Source organism: Perca flavescens, chromosome 4 (genome assembly GCF_004354835.1).
Source record: "Perca flavescens isolate YP-PL-M2 chromosome 4, PFLA_1.0, whole genome shotgun sequence".
NCBI lineage: Eukaryota > Metazoa > Chordata > Actinopteri > Perciformes > Percidae > Perca > Perca flavescens.
The window spans coordinates 29,237,670-29,245,673 of record NC_041334.1 but is presented as its reverse complement, the minus strand read 5'-3'; the positions used below and the strand labels follow the sequence as shown (position 1 = coordinate 29,245,673).

Here is an 8,004-nt window from a genome sequence, read left to right as displayed (position 1 = left end):
TCAGAAAGTAGGGGTGCACGATTCAGAAAATGTCACGATTCGATATGGATTTTTTTTGGCTCACGATTCGATTCAGAAACGATTCTCGATTTAAGAAAAAAAAAGAATTCACAGTATGTAAATGTAGTTACTTTTCCCATGTGATTTGCAGTAGACCTACAATTTAAAAATAATAATATATATTTATTTTTAAACACGAATATATTTTTGGAATTCTATGAATCGATTTTGAATCGGTAGAGCTTGAATCGAACAGAAGACAAGGACTGTGGATTTTGTACCCCCACCAATCGTGTTAAGAAGGGATCTCTTCAAAGCCATTATGATTGGAACATGACAGAACAGTTACAGCATCAACCACCAACTCTTTTCAATATGTAATGACTTAAGAAATGTGAACCCTTTCGGTCAAAAGTAAATACTGAGCCAATGATGGAAAGAGACCAATGACTGTATACGATACAGTGGGAGGGTCTGAGTAACATGTTCTACAGTCTTTCACTAGATGGAGCTACAGTGCTTCAGTGTAACTGCATCACCACCCATTTTGCCCCAAATCACTCTTTAGACAAGTCCCAAATCCCCAATCTAAAGGAAACTGGCCGTATTGGAACCTTGTACCTCTACCAAACAGGCCAGACATGTTTCCGTTGAACACCACAGGAGTTTTGTATGTTAGGAGGTGGCGGTGGTGTTGAGGGTAGGTGTCAAAGTCTTACTGGGTCAGTGGTGGAAGAACCACAGAGAGAGAACACTTTCAGATGTAATTTTATTAGTAATACATTATTGAATTATTATTATTATTGCTGATGCATGTGTGTAAGCACTTAAATGTTATAGCTGGTCGAGGTGCTAATTGTAACCCTTTATATACATTTGGTTAGTTAAAACTATAATATTATATTTAATAAGCTGATGATTTGTTTTCTAGTAATATCTACTAAGTGACTATTAACTATAGCTCTCAAATAAATTTAGTAAACAGAATTTCTCCTCTGAAATGTAGTGGCCTATAAGCCTAGTGTAAGGGGATGTTCCACTTTATTGTCTTTTTTTGTTATGCTGTGTATTGTTATGCTGTGTATTAACCTATTTGTACAAAATGTGTGTGGTGTCCTGTTCAAAATGATATCTCGCATCTGCTAAATTTATTCAAGCAGCATTAAATTAGGTCAGACAAAGCAAGTAAAAATGCATGTTTGTGGTGGTGCTTTGTTACAGTCACACATTGGCTTTAAATGCAGTTTATTTTCACAATACATTTCCCACACAAAAAAAGTAAAGTTGTGCTGATATCTGTAGGCTAACGTAACACATTACATTGTCACAGTGTTTTTCCATGTCCGTTCCACAATGTTGTTCTCAGTGTTGGCCCACATACTGCTGCGCTGCAACAACACATGAATGTACTGATCTTAAAGAAGCACTTTCACATGCCTAATGCTGACATATTTGACCTTTTTAGATCCTAATCAACCAATACTTAGGTGCACAAAGCTCCTTGCTGACTGAATGATGTAATATTCTTAGATCCTGATTTTTTGACCTATAGAATCCATTATTTACCCTGAGGCCTGTTAGCAATGTTTGGTTACTCATAGTTTTAAGTCCCACTTAATATTGTTTTCTTACAGTTGATCTGGTACATGTAATAAGTTGATATATAGACCTGCAGCGGTGTGTGTGCACACGTGTGTGTATGAGTGTGGGCGCTAGCGTGTCAATGCACTTAGCTTTATTAAATGATACCACCCCAGAGTGAGAGGGAGGTTGTTTATAATCAAGTTATTCGAGAGCAGTGATCCAATTTTCTGATACAGAATTGTGTGTGTCTTTTTGTGGGATGCTGGGATTTAATGCTTTTCTTGTGTGTTTTACTATAATGTTCCATAACCGTGAAAAGACGGCAAATCACGAGCAAGAAAATAAATCTATTTTTACCACAGAAACTTTTTAACAGAAGGTGCGCACAGAAAGTATTGACATAAAAAAACATGTTTTTAAAGTTATCAATGGAGCTCTGGTTCTGTGGCTTCGGGGCGAATTCAGCATAATCTTCCATTTTGCCTTGAGTGGAAGTTGTGTTTGTGATGAACCTATTGGATCTGGAAGCCTCTGAGAGCACATTTCAGCATCTCTTCCAGTCCCCTTCTGCCTGCCTTCTTTAGAGGCTGAGGTAAGTAACAGATAATTTGGTAATGATAATAATTTAATGACAGTTTGCTACAGTAATGAGTGAGTGAAACTAGCTTCATGAACCATTCAAATCAGTCAGATTTGGTTCAAATTCTGGATTCAGGAAGTGGATGTTATTCCTGAATTCCAAAATTTGGAAGACTTTTAGTCATGTGCATTGTTAAACATTCACATAGGTAGTATGGGTAATACAGTATGTTCCACCCTGATGTACTTTGAGTGTGTATATAATACCAAACGTTTGAGTATCGTGTAATGCAGAGTATCGTGCATATTTTTTAATGTTTGAAGTAGTTGGGGCTTTGTTGGGGTTTGTTCCTGGAGTGTTGGGAGGTGTGGGGTCACCTGTCACAGATGGACTCGATTAGTCTTTTGTAAATGTGTAAGTAACAGCATGCAATGGGCTTGGGTCAGGGGGCTGAAGAACAACCACTCCACTCATCACACACACACACACGCACGCACGCGCGCACACACAGATGCACACACTGGCCTCATGCCATGTGATGCAGCACTGAGTGAGTGTCACTACCTCTCTGAAACCCCCGAGGCTGCAGCAGCCACTATGAGCCAGCCTCCACCCCAGCCGCCGCCCGATCACAGCCCAGCAGACAGCATCAGAGCCTAGGCAAGAAACGGAGCAAAGTGTGGGTCAGCATGTGCCCTGGGGAAGGAAGCTAGAATGTAGGTCTGCTCTACAGGGGCTCGTGTTCAGGACCCATTACTAATCACTCACCACTGTTGTATCTTTATTTAAATGTTGTTTTCCTGGAGGTGATTTTCTTAACTGATGAGTTGTAGCTGTGAGAAAAGAGCAGTGCATGTTTATATTTTTTAAAGGTCACGTCAATTGTAATATTTTTACAATGTCTTTGTAAAAATATAAAATATATAATATATACTTTTCTAGTTTGATAAATGATCTGATGACAATTGTATGTTCATAGAAAACCCAATAAACAAAGTAAAAAAACTAAACAAATATATAATACTATTTTAGGTTAAAACATTAGTTAACATTTTTGGGAAATAAACTTGTTCACTTTCTTGCTGAGAGTTAGATAAGAAGATTAATATGGTATTAATCTTCTCATCTAACTCTTGGCATGCATGACACAATACACTCACCTAAAGGATTATTAGGAACACCTGTAAGATTTCTAGTTAATGCAGTTATCTAATCAACCAATCACATGGCAGCTGCTTCAGTACATTTAGGGGTGTGGTCCAGGTCTAGACAATCTCCTGAACTCTAAACTGAATGTCAGAATGGGAAAGAAAGTTGATCTAAGCAACTTTGAGAGTGGCATGGTTGTTGGTGCCAGACGGGCTGGTCTGAGTATTTCACAATCTGCTCAGTTACTGGGATTTTCACACACAACCATTTCTAGGGTTTACAAAGAATGGTCTGAAAAAGGAAAAACATCCAGGATGCGGCAGTCCTGGCGGGCAAAAAAGCCTCGTTGATGCTAGAGGTCAGAGGAGAATTGGCCGACTGATTCCAGCTGATAGAAGATCAACTTTTACTCAAATAACCACTCGTTACAACTGCAGCAAAGCATTTGTGAAGCCACAACATGCGCAACCTTGAGGCGGATGGGCTACACCAGCAGAAGACCCCACCGGGTACCACTCATCTCCACTAAAAATAGGAAAATGAGGCTAAAATTTGCACGAGCTCACCAAAATCGGACAGTTGACGACTGTAAAAATGTTGCCTGGTCTGAGGAGTCTCGATTTCTGTTGAGACATTCAGATGCTAGAGTCAGAATTTGGCGTAAACAGAATGAGAACATGGATCCATCATGCTTTGTTACCACTGGGCAGGCTGGTGGTGGTGGTGGTGTAATGGTGTGGGGGATGTTTTCTTGGCACACTTTAGGCCCCTTAGTACCAATTGGGTATCGTTTAAATGCCACAGCCTACATGAGCATTGTTTCATGACAAAGAGTTCACAGTACTAAAATGGGCCCCTCACAGTCACCAGATCTCACCCCAATAGAACATCTTTGGGATGTGGTGGAACGGGAGTTTCATACCCTGGATGTGCATCCCACAAATCTCCATCAACTACAAGATGCTATCCTATCATATGGGCCAAGATTTGTAAAGAATGCTTCCAGCACCTTGTTGAATCAATGCCACGAAGAATAAAGGCAGTTCTGAAGGCGAAAGGGGGTCAAACACGGTATTAGTAGGGTGTTCCTAATAATCCTTTAGGTGAGTGTATACTCCACCTCAGCTATCATCACATTGTTGAAATCAAGATTTGAATCAAAGATATTGGGATATTTGTCATGTTTAATATCACTGCTGACAATAAAGACATGCCTTCACTACTTTCCACTGTAAGCGGTGACCGCGGAGCTCTGGGACAAAGCACAGTGGGGGTCCAGCCCTGCCAAGAACTGGCAAGGAGCTGCTCCGCTTTATGCCACTGCAGCTGACACACATAAATCTAAACCACATAAGTAGCTTCTCTGTCACACACACACACACACACATGCAAACATAAAACACAGACACCATCATACATCTGCGCACACACTTATTAGACTCGACTGAGTAGGAGGGAAGCAAAAAATGGAAACAACTGCATTATTCAACTTTTTGGCGGTGCACCTCTCTCTCTGTGAGCCGATGAGTCGTCAAATGCGTGCTTGTGTAATCCCGGCCAATTCAAACAGTTTTGTTACGGTAAAGAATGGGGGATTAGTTGATGAAGATTCAAAGCCAAATATAGAAAACGCATGTGAGGGATTATAGACACATCAAAGAATAAGGATGGAGAATACATTAGGGTGCAGTTTCATCTTCCATCTCCTCTCTGTATCGTTTCTGGTCTTTTTCGCTGAATGAAGCAAAGTGACACACAGGTTGGAGCAGTGAGAAGAGAACATTGGACTTCATTGGCATTAAATGCATCTTAGTCTTTGCATAATTCAACACACAAGGCTGATATGGGTTTTACACGTCATAGTGTATACATGGTGGCATATTAATTAATAACAAAAATGTTGCAGTAGATGACTTTCTTAAGTTATGAGTCATTTTGTTTTCAGGCTAGACTCTAATTACATGCTGCAGAAATGATAAGATGGGTCATCAAGTAATATTCATGAAGAGGTGTGTGTATGTTTGCTGGAAGAAGAAAAGTGTCAGATCCAAGGAGGGAGACTGAATTGCTGACTTTACCGTGACTGACAGAACCCGAGGGCGGCTGGAATGATTGTATTTGAACGCCTCTTATTATTTAGGATGCTGTTATTTTGACTATATGAAGCCCTAAATATAGGGATTATGCTGCAGTTTGGCAGTTGCAATAATGAAATATCTTCAGGGTTTTAGAACCCACACAGTACGGTTATGAAATGTGCTGTTTACATTGGAATGCGCTGAGAAGCAGGAACAAATCTGCCAGAGTGGATTTGAAAACTGTAAACATGCCTGAAGAGGAATGAAAGGCACCGAACATATGCTTAGGAACACAATGCAGCCTAATTATTTAATAGTTGGTATGGTCTTAAAAGTTCACCAGACGTAATGAGGTGAGTGTGTGTTTGTGTGTGCGCCACTCATGTTTGTGTGTTTTGTTGTTTGGTGGCCAGTTTCCCAGCAGATCTAGGAGGATTGTAGCTTTATCCACATAACTGGATGTTAATCTTGTGTGGAATCCAGCACTGCCTCCTGGGAACGTAGCCTGCGCGGTGCTAGCATCACCACCTGGTCCTCGACACACACACACTCACACACACACACTTATAGAGTCATAAGCTCCTCTGTGCACACGGATTGGGTTTATAGTTCATGCAATCATTCACGGACTGTGTGTCATTACATAAAAGTGATTGTTGCCTGCGACTGGAGGGACTTTTATTCTGAGTTCAGACAAAAAGGAGTGTTTCCTATTAATCAATACACCGACAGTTGGTTGAGCTGGCATCTATATGGTCACACAGAATAAGTATAAGAAGCCACCTACAGTAGATTAAGTTGTAGCCTATGTTTCTGGAGTTGTGAAATAGTTAACTGAACTGTGTCTGTGTTGTATTGGGAAATAACTTGCTGCAGTTCAGACATGACTGCCATTTGCTAACTGTCAGTATTGAACATAAATCATATTAGGGTATTAGAAGGCTGAGTTTCCTCAGCAAGTGTACATTTGAATCCAACCAGGACAAAACACTGCCAACATCGCTGACAGCTGCAGTAGCACAGAACATGTGGTAAAGTCACTTTGCATGGATCCAACAGAAACATGGCTGTGAGAGGAAACTGAGAAAAAAAAAAGATATTATATATATATATATATATATATATATATATATATATATATATTGATCCCCAAGGGGAAAATCAAGGTTCCAGTTAGTAGCTTAAAGATATCACACACAACATACACATACATCACAAACAGGATGATAAAATAACAAATCCACATGAATAGAATGGACAATAAAAGAAAAGATACTAAATAAAAAATCCACAGGAATGTACTAAGAGATGTATAAGCATGAGACACTTGCAGTCTCATGCTCATGCTCAGATCCTGTGATTCAGTATGTATGGTAAGGTGTCATGGTGGTAGTGCAAATAAATCCAATAGTGCAAGGATAAAGTCTAAAGACCAGCATTAAATATGGACATTATAAGATAATGATGTAGACATAGTAATATAAAAACTATAGCAGTGCAAGGATAAAGTTTAAAAAAAAAACAGCATTAAATGTGGGCATTAGAAGGGAATAAAGTAGACGGTAGCATAGACACAAATCAACAGTCAATGTTAGAGGTTTGAAGTAATATAAAATATTGACAAGTAGACAGTATTGAGAGAGAGAGAGAGAGAGAGAGAGAGAGAGAGAGAGAGAGAGAGAGAGAGAATTTGAGGAGGAACCTTGATGAGCATGCTGTTTGACGCAACTAAAAGAAAGGATTTCAATTTCCCCTTTTCAAGAAATCTGACTCAGCAGGAGAGGGAAGTGAGCAGCGTGCAACTTCCCATTCAAACCAGAGCAAATTAACTCCATCTTCTGCTAGAACCACAGACTATTACAACTAGGCTAGAACATAATAACCTCTACATGAGTTTCAACCTTTGACCTCAAGGCGTTTAAACCGGTGGCCCCTCCTCTTCATCATGGGAACAGTCTCCCTCTGTTTACGGCAGACGGACCTCAGATGTTGCCGCTAGCACTCGGTGTGCTGTAGGTGTGTAGCTTTACTGCCCGCTGTGGGCGGGACAACAAAATCCCGTCGAGCCCGCTGATTGGTCTCTAGTATTCCATAAAGGCGAAACTAATCCAGCAGTTGGCTCAACTGCATGTCAATCGAATGCGATTATGCTGCTTTCAGGGGCTCTTCGTATTATTATGGCATCATAGAACACTTTCCTATGTGACCTTTGTGCAGTGGTGGGATTTATCTAAATACATTTACTTTATTTAATTACAATTTTGAGATACTTGTATTTTATTTAATTGTTTACATTTCATGTTACCGCCACTCCAGTCCACTATATTTCAATTCAATTTTATTTATAGTATCAACAAGTTATCTCAAGACACTTTACAGATAGAGTAGGTCTAGACCACACTCTATAATTTACAAAGACCCATCAATTTCAGACACAAGTAGCCTATTGTATTTGTCTCTGTCAGCTACAGAATCATAATCAGTATATTGTATTATACCTCCACATTATATACTCCAGTTTATATAACAATATAGCATAGTGGGTGGATGACTTGTTAGTTGGCTAATGTTAGCTTGCTAACTCTGCACCCCACTGGTCACAGAAAACGAACA

The 8,004-nt window shown here is 39.8% G+C and overlaps 1 long non-coding RNA gene across 1 annotated transcript; it reads right to left on the bottom strand.

Moving 5' to 3' along the window:
- Positions 1 to 2,739: 2,739 nt before the first annotated feature.
- LOC114554770 (uncharacterized) lies at positions 2,740 to 7,377 on the bottom strand. The gene is made up of 3 exons (XR_003692461.1): positions 7,293 to 7,377; positions 2,933 to 2,997; positions 2,740 to 2,820 (listed from the first exon to the last, which is right to left on the bottom strand). It is a non-coding gene; the product is annotated as an uncharacterized LOC114554770 (long non-coding RNA).
- Between the last annotated feature and the right edge of the window lie 627 nt (positions 7,378 to 8,004).